The following is a 23,559-nucleotide window of genomic DNA, read 5'->3' as shown; positions in this document are numbered from 1 at the left end:
AAAATAAATTTATTTTAAAAACCCAGCAATCTTGACACAAAAATAATAAACACATATATTCATAAAATGCTATCATAAAAGTATTTTTAAACTACAAGTTCATTGTGACAGGCAGAATTCTACAGTGACACCCAATGTCCAGGCTTTGAATAATCCCCTCCCCTTTGAGAGTGAATATGTTGAGATATCACATCATGATTCTATTATGTGATATGGCAAATGGGCGATTACCCTGGGTGGGCCTGACCTAATCAGGTGAGTTCTTTCTTTTTTTAAAAAAAAATTATTTATTTATTTATGGCTGTGTTGGCCTTTGTTTCTGTGCCCAGGCTTTCTCTAGTTGTGGCAAGTGGGGGTCACTCTTCATCGCGTTGCGCGGGCCTCTCACTGTCGCGGCCTCTCTCGTTGCAGAGCACAGCCTCCAGACGCGCAGGCTCAGTAACTGTGGCTCTCAGGCCCAGTTGCTCTGCGGCATGTGGGATCCTCCCAGACCAGGGCTCGAACCCGTGTCCCCTGCATTGGCAGGCAGATTCTCAACCACTGCGCCACCAAGGAAGCCCCTTAGGTGAGTTCTTTAAAAGCAGAGCATTTTCTCTAGTTGGTCGCAGAAGAGAAAGTCAGAGGTGTGATCTGGCTAGCCTGGAAGAAAGCCAACATTTCATGCTGTGATCTTCCTATGGGGGCCACACGGCACAGAAATGGGGGGCAGGCTCTAAAGGCTGAGAGTAGTCACTGGCTGACAACCCGCAGGAAAACGGGACCACTGTCCTACAACCACAAGAAAATGAGTTCTGCCAACAGCTACAAGTTCTGCTTGTAGGAGGATCTTGAGCCCCAGGTGAGACCAACACCTTGATTTCAGTCCAGTAAGACCTAGGGCTGAGAAACCAGGTATGCCGTGCCTAGCCTTTTAAACTACAGAAACTGTGAGATAATAAGCTACTAAGTACATGGTCATGTGTTACACACCAATTGAAAACTAATACATTCACTTTACTGAAATTGCCTATAAGCACTCTGATATTTGAGCACAATGTTCTTAGGAACATGTTTCAGATACCACTTTCTGTATTTGATACACTGTATCAGATCCAGGATAGATAAGCAATGATTCCTAGGACTGCTATCAATAAATGACCATATACTGAGAGTTTTCTGCACGACATAACTCCATCAGCACTATAAAGCCCACGAACAAATTCTCCACATAATTAAATTTATACGCAATTTATGGTCTCCACTTCGCCTGGGTTTGTGCGAATAAAACCAGTATCAGGGACGAGAGGAAGATGGCGGAAGAGCAAGACGCGGAGATCACCTTCCTCCTCACAGATACACCAGAAATACACCTACACGTGGAACAACTCCTACAGAACACCTACTGAACGCTGGCAGAAGACCTCAGACCTCCCGAAAGGCAAGAAACTCCCCCACGTACCTGGGTAGGGCAAAAGAAAAAACAGAGACAAAAGAATAGGGACGGGACCTGCACCAGTAGGAGGGAGCTGTGAAGGAAGAAGGGTTTCCACACACTAGGAAGCCTCTTCGCGGGCAGAGACTGCGGGTAGCGGGGGGGGGGGGGGGGGGGGGGGGTAAGCTTCGGAGCCATGGAGGAGAGCTCAGCAACAGGTGTGCGGAGGGCAAAGTGAAGAGATTCCCGCACAGAGGATCGGTGCCGACCAGCACTCACCAGCCCGAGAGGCTTGTCTGCTCACCCGCTGGGGCGGGCGGGGCTGCGAGCTGAGGCTCGGGCTTTGGTCGGAGCGCAGGGAGAGGACTGGGGTTGGCGGCGTGAACACAGCCTGAAGGGGTTAGTGCGCCACAGCTGGCCGGGAGGGAGTCCGGGGAAAAGTCTGGACCTGCCAAAGACGCCAGAGACTTTTTCTTACCTCTTTATTTCCTGGTGCGCGAGGAGAGGGGATTCAGAGCGCTGCTTAAAGGAGCTCCAGAGACGGGCGCAAGCTGCGGCTAAAAGCGCGGACCCCAGAGACGGGCAAGAGACGCTAAGGCTGCTGCTGCCGCCACCAAGAAGCCTGTGTGCGAACACAAGTCACTATCCACACCCCTCTTCCGGGGAGCCTGTGCAGCCCGCCACTGCCAGGTTCCTGGGATGCAGGGACAACTTCCCCGGGAGAACGCACGGCGAGCCTCAGGCTGGTGCAACGTCACATCCGCCTCTGCCGCCGCAGGCCCGCCCCGCACGCCGTGCCCCTCCCTCCCCGGCCTGGGTGAGCCAGAGTCCCCGAATCAGCGGCTCCTTTAACCCCGTCCTGTCTGAGCGAAGAACAGACGCCCTCCGGAGACGTACACGCAGAGGTGGGGCCAAATCCAAAGCTGAGCCCCTGGGAGCTGTGAGAGCAAAGAAGAGAAAGGGAAATCTCTCCCAGCAGCCTCAGGTGCAGCGGATTAAAGCTCCACAATCAATTTGATGTACCCTGCATCTGTGGAATACATGAATAGACAACGAATCATCCCAAATTGAGGAGGTGAACTTTGAGAGTAAGATTTATGATTTCTTCCCCTTTTCCCCTTTTTGTGAGTGTGTATGTGTATGCTTCTGTGTGAGATTTTGTCTGTATAGCTTTGCTTCCACCATTTGTCCTAGGGTTCTATCCATCCGTTTTTTTTGTTTTAATTTTTTTTCTTAATAATTAATTTTAATAACTTTATTTTACTTTATCTTTTCTTTCTTCCTTCCTCCCTTTCTTTCTTCCTTCCTCCCTTTCTTTCTTTCTTTCTTTCTTTTCTTCCCTTCCCTCCTTTAGACAACAAATCATCCCACATTGAGGAGGTGGACTTTAAGAGCAAGATTTATGATTTTTTTCCCCTTTTCCCCTTTTTGTCAGTGTGTATGTGTATGCTTCTGTGTGAGAGTTTGTCTGTATTGCTCTGCTTCCACCATTTGTCCTAAGGTTCTATCCGTCTGGTTTTTTTTAATTTTTTTTCTTAATAATTATTTTTTAATTTAATAACTTTATTATATTTTACTTTATCTTCTATCTTTCTTTTTTCCTTCCTTCCCTCCCTCCCTTCCTTCCTTCCTCCCACCATCCCTCCCTCCCTCCCTCCTTTCTTTCTTTCCTTCTTTCCTTCTTTTCTTCCTTCTTTCTTCCTTCCTTCCTTCCCTCCTTTCTTCCTTTCTTTCTTTCTTTCTTCCTACTTCTACTAATTCTTTCTCTCTACTTTTTCTCCCTTTTATTCTGAGCCATGTGGATGAAAGGCTCTTGGTGCTGCAGCCAGGAGTCAGTGCTGTGCCTCTGAGGCGGGAGAGCCGACTTCAGGGCACTGGTCAACAAGAGACCTCCCAGCTCCACATAACATCAAACGGCGAAAATCTCCCAAAGATCTCCATCTCAACACCAGCACCCAGCTTCACTCAACGACCAGCAAGCTACAGTGCTGGACACCCTATGCCAAACAAGTAGCAAAACAGGAACAGAACCCCACCCATTAGCAGAGAGGCTGCCTAAAATCATAATAAGTCCACAGACACCCCAAAACACACCACCAGACGTGGACCTGCCCACCAGAGAGACAAGATCCAGCCGCATCCACCAGAACACAAGCACTAGTCCCCTCCACCACAAAGCCTACACAACCCACTGAACCAACCTTAGCCACTAGGGACAGACACCAAAAACAACGGGAACTAGGAACCTGCAGCCTGCAAAAAGGAGACCCCAAACACAATAAGATAAGCAAAATGAGAAGACAGAAATACACACCGCAGATGAAAGAGCAAGATAAAAACCCACCAGACCTAACAAATGAAGAGGAAATAGGGAGTCTACCTGAAAAAGAATTCAGAATAATGATAGTAAAGATGATCCAAAATCTTGGAAATAGAATAGACAAAATGCAAGAAACATTTAACAAGGACCTAGAAGAACTAAAGATGAAACAAACAGTAATGAACAACACAATAAATTAAATGAAAAATAACTCTAGATGGGATCAATAGCAGAATAACTGAGGCAGAAGAACAGATAAGTGACCTGGAAGATAAAATACTGGAAATAACTACTGCAGAGCAGAATAAAGAAAAAAGAATGAAAAGAACTGAGGACAGTCACAGAGACCTCTGGGACAACATCAAACGCACCAACATTCGAATTATAGGGGTCCCAGAAGAAGAAGAGAGAAAGAGAGGGACTGAGAAAATATTTGAAGAGATTATAGTTGAAAACTTCCCTAATATGGAAAAGGAAATAGTTAATCAAGTCCAGAAAGCACAGAGAGTCCCATACAGGATAAATCCAAGGAGAAATACGCCAAGACACATATTAATCAAACTGTCAAAAATTAAATACAAAGAAAGCATATTAAAAGTAGCAAGGGAAAAACAACAAATAACACACAAGGGAATCCCCATAAGGTTAACAGCTGATCTTACAGCAGAAACTCTGCAAGCCAGAAGGGACTGGCTGGACATATTTAAAGTGATGAAGGAGATAAACCTGCAACCAAGATTACTCTACACAGCAAGGATCTCATTCAGATTTGATGGAGAAATTAAAACCTTTACAGACAAGCAAAACCTGAGAGAGTTCAGCACCACCAAACCACCTTTACAACAACTGCTAAAGGAACTTCTCTAGGCAAGAAACACAAGAGAAGGAAAAGACCTACAATAACGAACCCAAAACAATTAAGAAAATGGGAATAGGAACATACATATCGATAATTACCTTAAATGTAAATGGACTAAATGCTCCCACCAAAAGACACAGATTGGCTGAATGGATACAAAAACAAGACCCATATATATGCTGACTACAAGAGACCCACTTCAGACCTAGAGACACATACTAACTGAAAGTAAGGGGATGGAAAAAGATATTCCATGCAAATGGAAACCAAAAGAAAGCTGGAGTAGCGATTTTCATATCAGACAAAATAGACTTTAAAATAAAGACTATTAGAAGAGACAAAGAAGGACACTACATAATGATCAAGGGATCGATCCAAGAAGAAGACATAACAATCGTAAATATTTATGCACCCAACATATGAGCACCTCAATACATAAGGCAAATACTAACAGCCATAAAAGGGGAAATCAACAATAACACAATCATAGTAGGGAACTTTAACACCCCACTTTCACCAATGGACAGATCATCCAAAATGAAAATAAATAAGGAAACACGAGCTTTAAATGATACATTAAACAAGATGGACTTAATTGATATTTATAGGACACTCCATCCAAAAACAACAGAATACACATTTTTCTCAAGTGCTCATGGAACATTCTCCAGGATAGATCATATCTTGGGTCACAAATCAAGCCTTGGTAAATTTAAGAAAATTGAAATTGTATCAAGTATCTTTTCCGACCACAATGCTATGATACTAGATATCAATTACAGGAAAGATATACAGACTGCCAACAAACACATGAAAGAATGCTCAATATCATTAATCATTAGAGAAATGCAAATCAAACCTACAATGAGATATCATCTCACACCAGTCAGAATGGCCATCATCAAAAAATCTAGAAACAATAAATACTGGAGAGGGTGTGGAGAAAAGGGAACACTCTTGCACTGCTGGTGGGAATGTGAATTGGTACAGCCACTATGGAGAACAGTATGGAGGTTCCTTCAAAAACTACAAATAGAACTACCATATGACCCAGCAATGCCACTACTGGGCATATACCCTGAGAAAACCATAATTCAAAAAGAGTCATGTACCAAAATGTTCATTGCAGCTCTATTTACAATAGCCCGGAGATGGAAACAACCTAAGTGTCCATCATCGGATGAATGGATAAAGAAGATGTGGCACCTATATACAATGGAATATTACTCAGCCATAAAAAGAAACGAAATTGAGCTATTTGTAATGAGGTGGATAGACCCAGAGTCTGTCATACAGTGTGAAGTAAGTCAGAAAGAGAAAGACAAATACCGTATGCTAACACATATATGGAATTTAAGAAAAAAGAATGTCATGAAGAACCTAGGGGTAAGACAGGAATAAAGACACAGTCCTACTAGAGAACGGACTTGAGGATATGGGGAGGGGGAAGGGTGAGCTGTGACAAAGCGAGAGAGAGGCATGGACATATATACACTACCAAACGTAAGGTAGATAGCTAGTGGGAAGCAGCCGCAAAGCACAGGGAGATCAGGTGGGTGCTTTGTGATCGCCTGGAGGGGTGGGATAGGGAGGGTGGGAGGGAGGGAGACGAAAGAGGGAAGAGATATGGGAACATATGTATATGTATAACTGATTCACTTTGTTATAAAGCAGAAACTAACACACCATTGTAAAGCAATTATACCCCAATAAAGATGTTAAAAAAAAAAAAAAAAACAGTATCAGGCCTGCTTTATGTAGGCATCTTCATCCAGGAAAGTCATCTATACTTGAGTTTTCCACATACGGCAAAGTGACTGTTCTGGAAAAGTTTCAAGTTTCCAATATTTGGGACAAACAACTTAAACATGATCTGGCCATCTCTGTTAACCACAAGCACAACAGAAAGCAGACTCCAGGCCCTTCATAAGGCTATGGGGAAGCAGCCTCACTGACCTCATGGGCTTGTCAGACCCTGAAGAGAAGAGGGAGGGCTTGGGTGTGGGGAAGGATCCAGACAAGATGAAGTAAGAATGGCACCCATTCCCCTTAGCTGCAATCTCTGGCATACTATAGAATAAAATTATTGAAGTGCACAGGGTACGTGAAGAGAAGAGTGAGCGGACTAGAGTCCTAGCAATGAAAGAGGGTTCTATAAGACAGATTATACATTGATGCTACTCCCCAGTGCCCAGATCTTCATTTGAATCTTTCCATCAACCTGTCAGCAATCTAAATAAACATTTCCCCTCCCCAAATAGAATCTTTCTTCCTACAACAAGATGCTTGTGGTCAGTGCAGATACAATCTCATAATATAAGAAAACTAGAGGACAAAAGCATGTATGTCAAATTGGAAAAAAATCAGTAGGAACCCATAACCTCAAAAAGGCAGATTTTTTCAACCACCCAATAGTAGCCCTTTGATCCACTGCTAACTTTCATGTGTACCCCCAGTGCCTAGATTCTGGTCTATGTTCCAGTTCCCCACTATGAAAAAAGAGGAATCCTTGGAAGTAACCTGATTCCAGTTCACAGGGCAGGAAGCACAAAACAGCTGTGAAATATCCAGCTGTTACCAGAAAACTAGGATCCTTTCAAAAATGTCAGTGACCGTGCTAGAAGGACAAAGGAATCTGGCTATAGGGATTCCTACTGGCCAAACTGTGATTACATATTTGAGCATCAAAAGGAAAATAAAATTATGGTTAAATGGAACAAGAGAGTTATTGAAAGACCCTGAGTTCATTATGATTTTGAGAAAGAAAAGTCAATATAAATGACAAATGGCAGTTATATGGAAGGATGAATATAACAGGATATATAGTTGGTTTTCACACATAGAACTGTGAGTAAGCCAAGTAGTGCCAGAAAAAGTAGGAATTGCACCAAGAATAGGAATGATTGCTCAAAGCTTGTGGAGAGGGGGTCTACACAGCACAAGTGTAGAAAGAACGGCAACACGGATGTTCCACTAACAGACCAGGTCAGTATAACACAGTAATAAACAAAGGGTATGTGATGTTGCCTAAGCAACATTTTACAAAGAATACATTTAGTGGAGAGACACCAGATTGTAAAGAAAATTTATTGTGAAGTCAATGTGGAATGCATTTTTTGGAAATAAGTTAAATTTTAGTAACTAAGTGAAATTTAACCCTTAAATAGAAAATTCAACTTGACTGCTAACCAATGACTTAGATCTGAATCACTTTGGAAAAATCAACCAAGGCCCCAACAGTCTACAACTCAGATCCTGTAATCCCAGCTATTCGGAGAAGGCATTGTTTTACTTGTGGATTTGTAAAGATTACACAACTCCAAGAAGATTCAAAAATATGACTAGTGAAACCCCTGGAAGGAATCTACTAATTAGATCTATAACCCTAGGAAGGCATAAAAAGAAATATAGAAGTAATATGAAATTAATTAAACCCACAGTGTTGGTGTTTTAAAATAGGATGAGTGTAAGTGTAGTAATATTATGTGCAATAATCATATTTGTGCATGTTTTCTTTGTTTAAAGTATCTGAAATATGTTAAAATAATCAGTCACACTAAATTAGTATTTGAAATTAAGGGAATTTAGTTAAGTCAGTCATCCATGCTTAAGTAGACTGAGACAAATTGTTTTCCAAAATTACATTTATTAGCTACATATATTTTTAAGGATGTGGGCACTAGCTGTGGATGTTCCAGGCACAGAATACTCTTGGACATGACATTCACCATCAGCTTTCACTGTCCTTTACACATAGTTTGTTAGTGCCCTCTGCACAGGGCACAACAAGCCATAGACTTCCCCCTACACCAAGCCATGGACCAAGCCAGTCACAATAAATAGCTATAGTAGAAGTACTGCCTGAAAACCACAGACATTCCAGTATCAACGGGAAACAGGATATGTTTTCTCTATGATGGCATTTTTTCACACTTCCTTGATCCATTTAGAAACTGAAGTGACAAGATGTATAAAAGCAGGGATGTCTGATGGTACTTGAAAACCATCAGACATAAAAAGAAGAAATAAAAAGATAAAAAGAAGAAATCATCACAAATACCAACATAAACTTCTGTTCCTTTACTTTTTCCAGTAAATTCAATAGAACCTAGAATTTCAAACATGGTTAGAGATGCACCCACACGTTTAGGTGTTCATCTGAATCAATTATTTTGGTTCACTCATCATTAACAGGGGTCTGTACATTACCTGGCAGACTCAAAACTCAGTAAAAATTGTTAGCAATTCAAACAGTGTTGGAGGCTCCAAAAGTCACAGTTTGACCTACAATTTTAGCTTGGAGCTATGTAAAATCCAGACAACTGTCCCCCAAACTCACAGCAGTGGATTTGAATGAGCACAACTTAATTCAGTAAGGTTGGCACTCATTTCCGGCAAATTCATTGGGGCTGAAAATTGTCCCTTTGAATCAACCATTTTCTGATGATTGGCATTTTACTGGGTTCAGAGTGTGATCTTCTGTACTTCTTCACTCCACCCTCTTCATGAAGGCAAACACCATAACAAGAATCAGTTTAAGTCATGATCTTTTGCCATTCATGAAAGGAATATCCATGACAGGCCAATGCAAAACTAAAACAGCAAAATTCTTGACACTGAAACAACCTCTTACAATTGTTTTCCCCTCATCTGTTACCTGATGAGGGCCTGACAGACAGCTTTCTCTTACTCAATATCTTCTCTCAAAATCTGTTCCCAATTAAAAAGCCACCATCTGTCATTTACAAGTTTGTGGACACTTAAATCAGAGCATTACCTCTCCCTGGATTATCTGAACTTGAAGCATTATAGCATTAAAAAGCTCCACCCCTTATAAAAGAAATTCAGCTTTCAGGGGTAAGTGGACAAGGTGTTTTGGTAGGAGCGGGGAATGAAGGGGGCGAGGGTAGGAGAAATTTCTAATGCCACTAGAATCATAACCCATGACAGCTGCCTTCACCTCTAACCTAAACCTGCAAGATCTAAAAGTACCTTGTCCTCTCTTTGGTTGTAGTCTTCTCTTTTCTCACCCGTGTGTGTGTGTCTGTGTGTGTACAGAGGTGGCAGTGTGAACAGCTACATGGAACAAAAAAATAGAACGTGTTGTCTATGTATATAAAGGGATATACGCCTGAATGTACTTTTACTTATAGCTATGTTTTATCAGAACAAACATCTTGCCTAAAATCACCTTCAGAACATTAGCGAATATACAGGCAAGCCTGCGGCCCATATTATGTCAGAACTAAGTGATCCAGAACAAGTCACTACAACTCTCTGGGTCTCAGTCTTTTCATCTGTAAAATGACACAGCTGGAGTAAACAGCTCTTCAGGCCTTTCAAAGCTCAACTACTACAAACTCCAGGCAGCAGCTTACAGCTGGTAAATGATTTTAAATAGAGCAACTAGAAAGCTAAGACCAGACACATAAATTCACTTCTTTGTGCTTCCTTTTACTTCCCCTTTGCCTTAGGATTTTAGGGTTTAGAGAGGAGGCAGTCAGGTTCACACCATAAACACCTCTCCTGAGAGCTCCAGCCTCTGCGGGTGTTCCTTAACTCTAAAATCCTGGCATTGTCTCTCAGTGATGGCATCCTGGGCCTTTTGACTGAGGGATTATTTGTGAGCAGCATGGGGTAGCAGTCACACTGTGGGACGCTGGCAACACTAGTTCTGTCTACTAAACACCAGTCATGCCCCTATGTCACTGTCACCGTCGCAACCAAAAAAGCCCTAAGAACTACATCGTTTTTAGACTGTACCTCATAACCCGTCACTTAAATATACATTGTCTTATGTGCTTTCATATAAGCTACTGTGGAGTTTGTTTTGATGCGTTTGGTTTATCTGCTGGGGTGGGAGGAGGTCTTTGTCTTGCTCTGTTTCTCACGTATTTGTATTTCCACAACCAGACTGTAAACACCAGAGCACAGAAACCGCGTCTTCCATTTCTTTCACGTTCCCAAAGCTCAAATGGCAGCACAAAACTGGGTGCTCTGGTAATATTTACTCAAAGATGGATTGTTTTCCTTATTATAAGCCTTCCCCTTTAACTAAACATGGGCCATTACAAAAATGAGTCCTAAGAAACTACGTAACGATGAGGCACCTTCTGAGCCGAGATCGTTTCCAGTCAACAAAAAGGCTTAACCAGCTGTTCCCACTTACCAGAATTCAATGTCCACTACTGGGATTTAATTTTAAAATGCTTATTTTTCTACTGACTGGTTTCTTTGGGGTCTGACCTAATTTCATTCAATCCTGAATCCATCAGCTAATGGACACAGTTGAATGGAGAACTCTTGAGGACATCACATTCCTTTATGCCGCTTCAGTGACTGTAGTTTTGTTACAACCTTACTGGGCTTCAGTGCTTATCACCAAGAGACTTGATCGTTGTTTTGCTGATTCTATTATGAAATATTTAGGTGGTCTTCCCAGGAGCTTGTACTTTAATATGCATTACTAAAATAATTTTATTTAGTTGCTTTCCCTTCTGTTACAGTGAGACACTTGATTTAGATATAAGAGATACAGTTTGCTTAAAGGCTGGCATAGATAGATGCATATATTTACTGACCTCTAGGTTCTTTATTTTACACTACTTCCACTAAAAAGTAGCCCATGGGCTTCCCTGGTGGCGCAGTGGTTCAGAGTCCGCCTGCCGATGCAGGGGACACGGGTTCAAGCCCCAGTCCGGTAAGATCCCACATGCCGCGGAGCGGCTGGGCCCGTGAGCCATGGCCGCTGAGCCTGCGCGTCCAGAGCCTGTGCTCCACGACGGGAGAGGCCACAACAGTGAGAGGCCCGCGTACAGAAAAAAAAAAAAAAAGTAACTAGCCCAAAAAGGTAAGGGAAGAAAGAAGATATGTGAAATTTTCTCACTCCCACTTGGCATCCATAATTATATGCTGATTAAAATTCCATGATTTCATAATGATAAATTTAACATGAAGTTTAATGAATACTCACAGTAAGGGTTGAAATGCCCTCTCTCTGTTGTTAGTTGTGGCCTATTTAGGTTTTTTGGAATGTAGTTATTTTGGGCGATCAGGATTTCATCAGGAATTCTTCTTTAACCCCTGACTGCCTTTGGACCAGCAGCACAGTCATCACCCAGGATCACAGCCCTCACCTCACCTCAGTCCTACTGAGTCAGAATCTGCATTTTAACAAGATCCCAGAGGATTTGTATGCACACTGAACTTTGACATGCAGTGCTCTAAACCATATAATAATAATAGGTTCTGCTACTACGGTCAAATAAAGAGTGGAGATTGTGAAAGAGGCAAAATTTGTTTGTCTCTGGGTACAACATGAGTGATAATCATTTCAACATTCCTTGGGTAGCATTTTTGCTCAAATTTCCCACAAAAGATCATGGTAATTTCAGATAATTCTTTAATATAATTTTGAACTCTGAAATAAAATTTTCCAATAAGCTACCCCCAATATATTCAGGAATTTTTAAAAAGCAATGGGATTGGAGTGTGTGAGGAGTAGAGAAAGAAGACTATACATAGGTTATAATAACATATGTAACATTACTTCCTGCACAGAAACTTTTATTTGTTTCTAATACAGAAGCATTGTTTTACCATGGACCACCATATCTATAAAAAAAAAAAAATGACCACAAAATTATTCTAAGGCAAAGTGAACCCAGAATTTTGCTTTACTCTTTATTTACCAGAGTTTATGTAGTAGCTTTGAAAAAAAAAATTCAAAGGAAGTCACTTCAGGATCCAGAAATGAAATTTTAAAAGGAACTTACATGCATGAAGAGTGCCATGTACTGTAAAACAGGTCCTCCCTTGCGCGGAAAAAAAAGAAGAAGCCCTTTGCCTGAGAGGCATAACTGAACATTTCCCACCCTGGTCTGGACAAGGACCCGAACCCCTACTCCCAAGCAGAAGGACAGGGCAATTCTGTGGAATTCTGGGCCTCTTTCAGTCACTGCTTCCACTAAAAACTTACTAAATATCCCCAAGAAGTCAAGGGGAAAAAGAAGACGATGTGTGAGTTTTCTCATTCTCACTTGACATCCATAATCATATGCTGGTTAAAATTTCATCATGGAAAAAAAGAGAGTCAGGAGTATGCAGTCATATCACATGGCCCAATGAACATACTGGGAAGTGAAATATTAGAATCGACATCTACATTACTTCCCCCCTCTCATTTAGAGCCAGAGGGCTCAGAAATGGGGCTCATGACATGAGAATCCCCACACACAGCACAGGAGTGGCTTTGTTGAGATTCCACAAAGCAAAAGCCTATTCCAACCTACGAAATCCCCATAACTGCAGTGGGGAACTGGAATCCCCATTCTCAACACAACAGAAGACTCGAGCTACAGACAGTGGCTCACACTGCATGGCTAATTAGTTTCTTCATCAAGACAATATTCCCTTATAGCTCTTGCTCTAGAAAAGAACAAGTCTGTTCCTGCGAATAGGGACTTTTCCCCCTCTCTCATAGAATTTACAGGTTTAAATATAGCTTTTCTTTTTATTAGGTTTTGTTTTGGGTCCTATCTGAGAAGAAGAAACCAGGGTGTTTTCAAAGGACCCCACACCATGCAGAGGTACAAAATAACCTGGGAGGGGAGCTGACTAATATTAACTAGGGCAATTTTAAAACATCCACTGTGTCAGAGCACTAATAACCAATAAACAGATCAGGCTGAACTTAGATTCACAGATGTTTAAAATCAATAACATGGTCCAGAATGCTTTCTGTACACATATGCTTAGCGTTTGAGGGTTTTTTTTTTTTTAACATCATGAGGACAAGAGAAACTGTCATTTGACTCAGAGGCTGTGCAAACAAGAGTCTCGGGTGCCTTCTGAATTCTGTTTTCTGTTCCTAGTTTCACTGCACCACCCACAGCTTCTTTGTACTAAACTAGCCTAGTTCTTCCTTCATGTTTATGCCTTTCAAATATCTGTAGCTCACTGTTCTGTCCCTCATGTAAGATAAAGCATCCAGAAGGTAAAATAACATTAAAAATTGGAAACTTGTAAAGAAGACACTACTGGAGGTTCTGACTGATCCATTAAGACCTGAATTTCTTTCCCCTGGTAACCACATGAACAGCATTTAAAAATAAAGATTGTAAATATTTTTAAATTCCTTCCCTGAAGGAGAAATAAAATTGTGTACTCTCTTCTTACTCTGAAACAGATGGTTATATAAATAAATACAACCTTTATCTCCGCACCTATATTAACCATCTTTTTAATAACATTTAACTGCATTATTAATGCTTGGAAAATAACTTAGTGATAAATGTCAAGAGTGATGTTAGAAAGTTTAAAAGTTTAATAGTTTTATTCTAATAAAATAAATCTAGATGCAAACCCCACCAAAGAATTCAGAAAAATATAGGGCACCACTCAATATAGGATTGACTTTTGAAGCTCTTAAAATTTTCAGAGAATCGTATATGGGTCACTAACCACACAGAGCTTATGAAGAGAAACACAGGGAACAAAGAACGCGTGGGGAGAAAATGGAAGTATCTTTCAATGTAGCTTTAACAACTGGCCCATCTATTGTAAAGAGCTAAAATTTCAGTGATAATAAATTTGACAGAAATCCATTAATAATAAAGTCCTAACTGCTTCCATGAGGACTGGTTCTTTAAACCTTGCCTATGACTGAGAAAATTCAATAGTGAATCCTAACTGAGATATCCAAGGTGAACAGAGCAGAACAGTGGGATACACATACCCTGCTGTTTGTCTGCCACCTGAAAACAAACCCCAGTGCTTCCAGGAGCATTTTACAGTCATCTTTGTATCTTTAGCAAGATCTCATTTAGCTGTGGAATAAGCCACTGGGGCAAACTTGTATCAGTTGGGCCGAAGAGGAAGTCTATAGAACATATAATCCTTCCCAAACCTGCCAGATGATAACTAGAATACTGGAGCATTCTTTCACACCCTCCTTTTATCCACTCAAACCCAATAACATTAAGAAATTGTCATATATGCTCAATAAACAAGCAAACTGGAGAAGAATCTTGGGCAAGATATAAGTTGATAGAAAAGAGAGATGGAAATTAAGGACTTCTAGATGACCATGACAATGATGATGATAGCTATTATTGAGCTCTTATTATATGAGTTACTATTAAAAATACTTTATAAGTAGTTTCTCAATTAATCTCTACAACAACCCCACGAGGTATTATTATTGTCCCAATCTTACGGATGATTAAATTGAGGCACACAAGAGTTAAGTAACGTGTCCAAGACCACAAGAGAATTCGCACAGGAAACGGGATTTATTCCAAGACTCTGACTACAAAGCCCAAGCTCTTGACCACCAGGCTGTCTTCCTTACATGTCCCCTGGGACTTACATCCTGCGAGAAATAAGGAAAGCAGAGACCTGATCTGCAACACTTCTCTCATTCTTTCTTCTCCTGATGCAAAAGAAAAGCATTTTTAAAACTGAGCAAAATCACCGCTCTGTGTTTTAAGGTTTTCTGACCTATCCTCCCTGCCTGTTCACCACTTCCAGAATGTAAATTTAACATGCTTTTGACTAATCTGACTCTCAATCAGCCTCATATCAAAAGTCAAGCCTGAACATCAAAGTATTAGGGGGTGGGGCAAGGGCAGAAAGCAAAAAGATTTCTTTAGAAGGACAGGCTGACGGGGAAGATGGGAAGTCTCAGGCATTAGACACTGCCATGTTGAATCTTCCTCTTCTCATATATGTTTGTGTTTCCTGAATAGTATGTTAAAGGCGTGGATATAAACTGCTGATTGATCCCATCTAAGAATCATCAAATCAGTCAATGATAGATAGACAGACAGCTCTAGGGCCTTAGCTTGGCTTTCTAAAAAGGATCTTCTATCAGAAAACCATCTGGATTTAAAAGCAGCAACAGGAAGAAATATGAGAAAGAGAATGCTATATTGATGAAGCCAGGCTTACCTCATCCAATGGAAATCTGCTTAAGACGGCATCAAGCTAATACCCTCTCTCACTCCCCTCTAAGTCAGAGGATACCTGGCATTTGGGGATTGAGTGTCCACTGAAAACAGCAGTGGGGAGTGACAGAACGCTTGCAGTGGGCGTCAGGAGACTGAGTGGAATCTCGCTCTCCAATTGGCCAAATGAAATGAAGATGAGCCAATCAGATAACACAATTGCTGAAAAACCTCCCAGTCCTAAGAGTCTCTGATTCTGCAAGAGGACTTCAACATGATCAGTCTTTGCTCATAAAGTTAGATAAAGTAAAAGACTAGAAGTAGAGTGGGTAAAGTGAATGTTAATGACAAAAGCTACAGTCCAGACTTCCATTGAATATTTCAGCTGATAGTTGCTTTCTATAAGCAAAGAATTGACATGAAAATCTAACTAGCCCAATTACCATGCTCAATTACTAGCCCACGTAAAGAATCCAAATGAATACATCCTTAGATCATTCCCTCAGTGCATTTCTATTCTTCATTCCTTGCCCTTCCCCCCCGGACTTTTATTTTTAGTATCTCTAAATTATCCATATTTATTAGATGTCCATAGAGGTCCATATGGGAACTTGATTCAGTGAAATCATAAGGGGGGTGGGGAACTGCTGTCTTTTCCATATAAAAAAATCAAAGCATACATTAAAAAGGAATGAAATTCTGATACATGGTACAACATGGATGAACCTTGAAAACATGCTGAATGAAATAAACCAAACACAAAAGGACAAATACTGTATGATTCCACTTGATATGATATGAGATACCAAGAAGAGGCAAATTCTTAGACCCAGAAAGTAGACTGGAGAGATTACCAGGGGCTGGGGAGATGAAGAATGGGGAGTTATCATTTAATGGACACAGAATTCAATTAGGGATGATGAAAAGTTCTGCAAGTGGGCAGCGATGATGGCAGCCAAACACTGTGAATGTACTTATGCCAATAAATTATATACCTAAAAATGGTTAAAATGGAAAATTTTGTGTTATGTATATTTTATACCACAATTTTTAAAATGGAAAAAATCTAAGCATATAGCGTCTGTTTCATAATTGCCCAAAATGAAAAAAACTTGCCTCCAAATTCTTCTTGAAATATTTTAAAAATAAGTAGATTGTAAGTTTTATGAGGGCAGGGACCAGCTCTGTTTTACTTACTGTTACACAGCAGTTACACTGTTACACAGTAGACTCTCCACAAATGTTTGTATAATAAATAAATGATTAAAAGAAAATAGAGGAAGGAGTCTCCTAAGGAGGAAAATATAAAAAACATCAAATTTACTTATTCATGAGAAAGTATAATGGGGCATATTCCTGAGAAAAATACCAAAGCTACTATATCTAAGCTCCTTCAGGGAAGGGAGTGTATCTATTTCATCTATACTTCCTTCACAGCACATCTTATGATGTCTTAGAGTAGATGAGTGATAAATGTTTGCACAATGAGGAATAAAAACCTGACTGTAAAATCAATATCATATTAATGCTCTACTACCCCTTTTTTAAAATTACTTACTTTTTGCAAATGTACAACTCCTTTTGTCACAGGGTGAAAAAAATAAACCTCACAGCTTACACAAAGTGAAGGTAAAAATATAAATAGCCAGAAACATCACTCTCAGAAAAAGAAACACACGGCACATCATCTTCTGAGTAGAAAAAAAGTTTGTTTTCTTAAGGAACAATTGAAGTATAGAAAAGAATAGTTTATAGATCATCTTGATATTTTAGGAAATAGTAAATGGTCAAAATAAAAGAAAATTTGAACTCTCTTTGGAAGAAAATCCAAATATTCATTCCCTAAAATCAATGTCCAACCTTTACAATAAATAGTTGAGTGAATACAGAAAAATATTTAAGGCTCCTTCACTCCTCCAAAAAAATTCTAGTGAACCCAAACATTATCAATATTTCTCTCAATAAGCCTATCAAGTAATCAGGAGTTCTTTCTTAAAAATACTTATGTCACAAAATTATATACAGCTGGCTTGTGGCCAACATGCTACATCAAGTTACTGATGCTTTTCTCAACTAATATTCACTAGCTACATCATTTACATTTTACACGAAGTACTCAGTTCTAGTATACATAAGAAGAATATTTTTAAAGCAAAAAAAGAAATCAAATGCTGACATCCTTAACATTCAGTACCTGTATAATAGATGGATCCTTATAAACTCACCAGGACCACGTAATGTAGTAGTCTCACTTTGAACAGTATTAAAACACGTCCTTCAACTTCAACCACCTCCAACCCCAACACAGTGTGCCCATTAACAAAGGAAATAAGGAATTCACCCTCTGCAGATATCAAGGTTTACATTTCTGTCTCTCAACTGTTATCTTCTCCGCGAGCAGGTAAGCATCATTTTGGAGGAGGCTGTCTGCTGCCCCGGTCCTTCATGCATGCAGGAGTTCTCCATTAGCATACAAAACGCTAACAGTCCACTCTTTGAGTCAGCACTTCAAGCAGAACTGCATGAAGGATTATCACTTCTGTACATGAAAGCATAACCACTACAGGTGTAATGATGCAAAATACCAGCACACTGACCTCTGCCAGGCAGCACACACTTAAAGCAGGTGCCTTTCTGTGCCCGAAGGGAGGGGGCGGGAGAAGCAGGGAGGAAGCCCCAGATCCCTAATATATTAGAGATGTTTATTGCGCTCAGAGCCAGTCCAGCTAATTCATGGACATCAGTTTACCCAAATGAGAAAAGTCGTATCCCGTCCTTCACTGGCTTGACTCAGAGGGCATTCGGCCAAGCATAGCCAGGCAAAACAATCTGTCAGATCTCTTTAAGCTATAATAAATAAGACGAATCTCAGAAGAAATAAGATTCAGCTATGGCAAAGAAGCACAGTCGCAAACCTTTTCTTCATCTTATCGCTGCTACTGGTGTTTACAAACTACAGGCAGCAGCCTCGGGAACCTCAAGAGACTTCCGTGGGTAACCTCCTGTCAGATCTTTAGTTTAAATAGCCCCTTGCTCAATCTGTGACGTTTTGGGCAGTTAAATAGAAGGGGGTGAGTAAAATGACATGCACAAAATGAATCCTTTTCAAGTTGTAAATGAGTGAGTCAGGATTCAGTCTTGCTGAGATGCTCCAAATTAAAACCCCTGCTCTGATTTTAAGCATGCTCGGTCTTACCGTTTTGCTGTTGTCTCTCTCAGGCTCGAATCACCTGGAATTCTTTAACATGTCTCTAGCAATGTGCTTGCACCAGACCAGGCCCATACAGCAACTGAATTCACATCTTTCTGCACTAGCAAGCTGAAATGGTACGGCCGTACTACAACCAAGAAAGGGGGAAGCAAAAGCAAAAAAAAAAAAAAAAAAAAAAAAAATTCACCCAGAAACCACCTACAGAAGCTAATCTCCATGGAATAAGACCAAATATGGTTCAGAAGAACACAAAGGACATGCTAACATTCAGTATCAATAGCTTTAAGAGTTCAATTTTTTCCCAAAAGAATCTTTTTTCTTTTTCTCCAAACACGATGGACTTGCCTCTGGAGTTCCCAGGAAGGCAGTGTAACCAGGCTCTGCAGCAACGTTGCAGCCAAAGTAACCGTGCATATGCTGTCCAGGCAATTCACGACACACTGTCCCTTCAGAAAGATATTGATTTGTAATGCAGGGCTGCTTCAAAAGAATACAGAATGGGAGCCAAACAGCTAATGGTGATTGCATAGGAGGAAAAACATTTAATCAAGGGGATGCACCTCATCATGCTCAATTCAATTTTTTAAAAGCACTGGTGAAAGCCAGTAAGTGTCTTGAGTGACAACCCCATTAAACAGTAATCTGAGGTCCTATAGAAGGCCAAGTTTAGGATACCATCATTCGTGCTGCAAAGCCACTAAAATGGTTTAATATGTCTATGTGCATAGATTTCTCATATGCAAATGGGGCATGATGAGAACTCTAAAATAACCATGCGCCAAATACGTGAGGTAAAAAAAAAAAAAAAAAATGCACAGGTGTAGCATTTACGGAACCAAAGTGATAAAATACATAGTTATGAGCCTGCAGAATTCTTGATGGAGTTAGAGCTCATATCACCCTCAAAAGTAAAATATCAACACAAACCAGAGCTCACAATCCTTAGACTAATTGTGTCAAGTCATATCACACGGTGCTGAGTGGCAAGGAAGGATGCCAAATTGCTACTCTCATAGCGGCCCCTACAGGAGAGTGGTTGATCTACAATTCATCCTTGCTTAAAGTTATTTCCTATCCTTAGAGAACAGAATCACAAAAGGGCACAAGTTAGATTAAGACATAAGGATACAACTGAAAAATACATTAGGCAAGAAATCAAAAAAGTCATGCATGAAATATGACCTCATAGATATTCATTTAATTAAGAAATTAAGTACAAGAAGAGGTAACTACGGTGTCAAATATTCATTTAGCTCCCAGGACTAGGTGCACACTTATAATCAGAAATCTCAAGGAAAAGCGCTTTCCTTTCACATCGTAATTGGTTTAAGGGAATCATCTCCCGCATCCCCTATTTCCAAACCATCTTCACTTTCATCCTTTTGAATGCCACTGGGAAGATACTGAACTTTATTTTTTTTCTGCAACACAAAAGCTCAGCCCTCAGTACTTGTTATATACATAAATATTAGGAGGATCTGCTGATGATAGTAGTTCAAACAAATTCTGTGGACTCCTGTAGAGTGGAAATGGATGGGGAGCTTGAGAAATGTGTGAGAAGAATGTGTGGGGGAAAGAGTGTCGACAAATGTATAGAATTATACAAGAAGTTTGACCATAGGACAGAAGTAAAGATAGAGGCTGAGGGTGAAGCTGTGGGAAATAATCACTATGTTCATGTCTTAGAAGCTTTGCCACCTACTGCTCTTAAGAATATCTTGGGCTTCCCTGGTGGCACAGTGGCTGAGAATCCGCCTGCCAATGCAGGGCATATGGGTTCGAGCCCTGGTCCGGGAAGATCCCACATGCCACGGAGCAACTAGGCCTGTGTGCCACAACTACTAAGCCTGTGCTCTAGAGCCCACGAGCCACAACTACTGAGGCTGAGTGCCACAACTACTGAAGCCCATGTGCCTAGAGCCCGTGCTCCGCAACAAGAGAAGCCACCACAATGAGAAGCCCGCACACCACAATGAAGAGTAGCCGCCACTCACTGAAACTAGAGGAAGCCCGTGCACGGCAACAAAGACCCAACGCAGCTGAAAATAAATTAATTAATTAATTAAAAAAGAAAAGAATATCTTTATTAGGGGACATTGAGATGTATATAAAACCACACCACAGAAGAACAATAGTAGAGATTAAAATAAGGGGTCCATCTTCAAAGAGAAGAGACAAAAAGTCTTTTGTAAAAACACCATCTCAGCGGATATAGAGAAGAAGATGGGAAAGAAACTGACAAAAATACTAGATACTAACATCTACTTCGGTCATTTTTGCAAGTGAACAAAATTTGGTCCCTTGAAATGCCTGCTTTTATAATTTTTTTTAATTCTAAAAAGTATTATGCACTTCTCTGACATTTTAAATGGCTTATAATAAACAACATCTAATCTTCAATTGATGATGGAGTCAATTACGAATACCAGTGACAACCATGAGGGTCTAAAGGCGGGTATACAGGACCACTGTCTCCTAATCTCAATAACCAACATATGTGAGTTCCACCGCTTCACTGTGATGGTCCAGCCTCTCTTTGCCTTCAGTCTCTCCTTCTTATGGCTGTAAATGTGCCACTTCCTTCTAACACCACCACACCCTTCTCAGTCTTGCCACAGCTTCTTCAACCATCCCTGTCCTGGGCGTCCTAGATAAATAGACTGATTAGAAGACTGTGTGAATAAAGGTTTGAGTCAAATGGTGGGTTCAAAGCAGAACTAGGAACTTTCTCCTGAGTGGAGAAATACTAGCCTAGGCACCCAATGACCACGGCTTTACCATACAGGCTTTGTGGTACTTCTCATCTGTGCAGAAACCCTTTGTTTCCTATCATCCTACATGGAGCTATCTCAGACATATGAGGCTGCCAGATGTCTGACCTTCACAGACAGATGGGGCCAAAGAAAACTAAACCTGGAGAAAAAGGTACTTGGAAAAAGGGACAGAGAAGGGCTCTTTTTTTTTTAACTGAAAAAAGACAAGAAAACATTAAATAAGAAAACTTTTCAAAGGTTAGGAAAGGGGTAAGAGAAAAGGCTACTTTACACATATACATTTAATACAATAAGTCACCTACGTTATGAATTAATTTCATTAAATCTTTAAGTCTAAAGGAGGGAATATATTTTATTTTATTTTGGAAAGTGATAGAGAAAAGATTGAAATTTCCCCAAGAGGTTCAATTTCAAATTATAATAGTTCCATGTAACCCTAGCAATTTCTTCTGATTGTAAACTTTTACAGTGAAATGTTTACATTATGATTGATTTTTAAATATTAATAATGTTCTAGTAAACCTAAACCCTAATTTTTTAATAAGCCCTAAAAATTTTGACTTAATTTTTCTCAGCTGGTGTCAGTCATTACTTATATTCCCATATATTCAGAGAAATGTTATTCACTTAAAATGCTTTCTCAAATGATGTGACTGACAAGGGATTAATCTCCAAAATATACAACAGCTCATACAACTCAGTATCAAAAAAAAAACCAAACAATCCAATCAAAAAATGGGCAGAAGATCTAAACAGGCATTTCTCCAAAGAAGACATATGGATGGCCAAAAGGCACATGAAAAGATGCTCAACATCGCTAATTATTAGAGAAATGCAAATCAAAACTACAATGAGGTATCACCTCACACCAGTCAAAATGGCCAACATCAAAGAGTCTACAAATAATAAATGTTGGAGGGGGTGCGGAGAAAAAGGAACCCTACTACATTGTTTGTGGGAATATAAATTGGTAGAGCCACTATAGAAAACAGTTTGGAGGTTCCTTAAAAAAACTAAAAACAGAGCTACCATATGATCCTGGAATCCCACTCCTGGGCATATATCCAGAGAAAAACATAATTTGAAAAGACACATGCACCCCAATGTTCACTACAGCACTATTTACAATAGCCAAGACATGGGAGCAACCTAAACGTCCATCAACAGATGAATGGATAAAGAAGATGTGATATACATACCTACATATATACATACATATATACATATATATATATATACACACACACACACAATGGAATACTACTCAGCCGTAAAAAAAGAATGAAATAATGCATTTGCAGTAACACTGATGGACCTCAAGATGATCATACTAAGTGAAGTAAGCCAGACAAAGACAAATATCATATGATACTGCTTATGTGTGGAATCTGAAAAAAAAAATGATACAAGTGAACTTACATACAAAACAGAAATAGACCCACAGACATAGAAAACAAACTTATGGTTACCAAAGGGGAAGATGGGGAGGGATAAATTAGGAGTTTGGGATTAACATATATACACTATTATATATAAAATAGATAACCAACAAGGACCTACTGCATGTCACGGGGAACTATACTCAATATTTTGTAATAACCTATAAAGGAAAAGAATCTGAAAAAAATCGATATGTATGTATGTATAACTGAATCACTTTGCTGTACACCTGAAACTAACACAACATTGTATATCAACTATACTTCAATTAAAAAACAAATTTCTCAAAACACTGTGAAATTCTGGAGGAGTTTGAATTGCATGTTTAAAAGCCATTTCTTAACCACATACCAAAAACATCCACATGTCATTCATGGCATTTCATGGAAACTTTGGGATTTTCTTCTTAACACTACACAATTTTCAGTGCTTTCTAGATTCTGGAGGGAAAAAAATGAACTAATTTTATCAGTAAATATGAATAATTCTATCAACCAATATATTTGTTCCTGAGAAACGCTGCATTCTATTAAATTGCACCCTGAAAGCAAGGTAATTTACTGGGAAAATAAGACTGAGGGCAGACCATTCAAAACCC

The 23,559-nt window shown here is 40.0% G+C and overlaps 1 protein-coding gene across 9 annotated transcripts in view; it reads right to left on the bottom strand.

Annotated features, from left to right (window-relative positions):
* CDK14 (cyclin dependent kinase 14) overlaps positions 1-23,559 on the bottom strand; it is a 716,216-nt gene that overhangs the window by 442,777 nt on the left and 249,880 nt on the right. The window contains exon 1 of one of the 9 annotated variants that reach the window (XM_060304566.1): positions 18,733-18,867. The exons of 6 other annotated variants lie outside the window; for them this stretch is intronic. The gene's annotated coding sequence lies outside the window, so the exon portion shown is untranslated. Of the gene's footprint in view, positions 1-17,877; positions 17,961-18,133; positions 18,176-18,732; positions 18,868-23,559 lie in introns of those variants that run through there. 2 more of the 9 variants (XM_060304568.2, XM_060304569.1) reach the window with 2 other exon arrangements.

The sequence above is a fragment of the Globicephala melas genome, chromosome 9, assembly GCF_963455315.2.
Source record: "Globicephala melas chromosome 9, mGloMel1.2, whole genome shotgun sequence".
Classification (NCBI taxonomy): domain Eukaryota; kingdom Metazoa; phylum Chordata; class Mammalia; order Artiodactyla; family Delphinidae; genus Globicephala; species Globicephala melas.
This window is presented reverse-complemented; position numbering and strand designations above follow the sequence as displayed.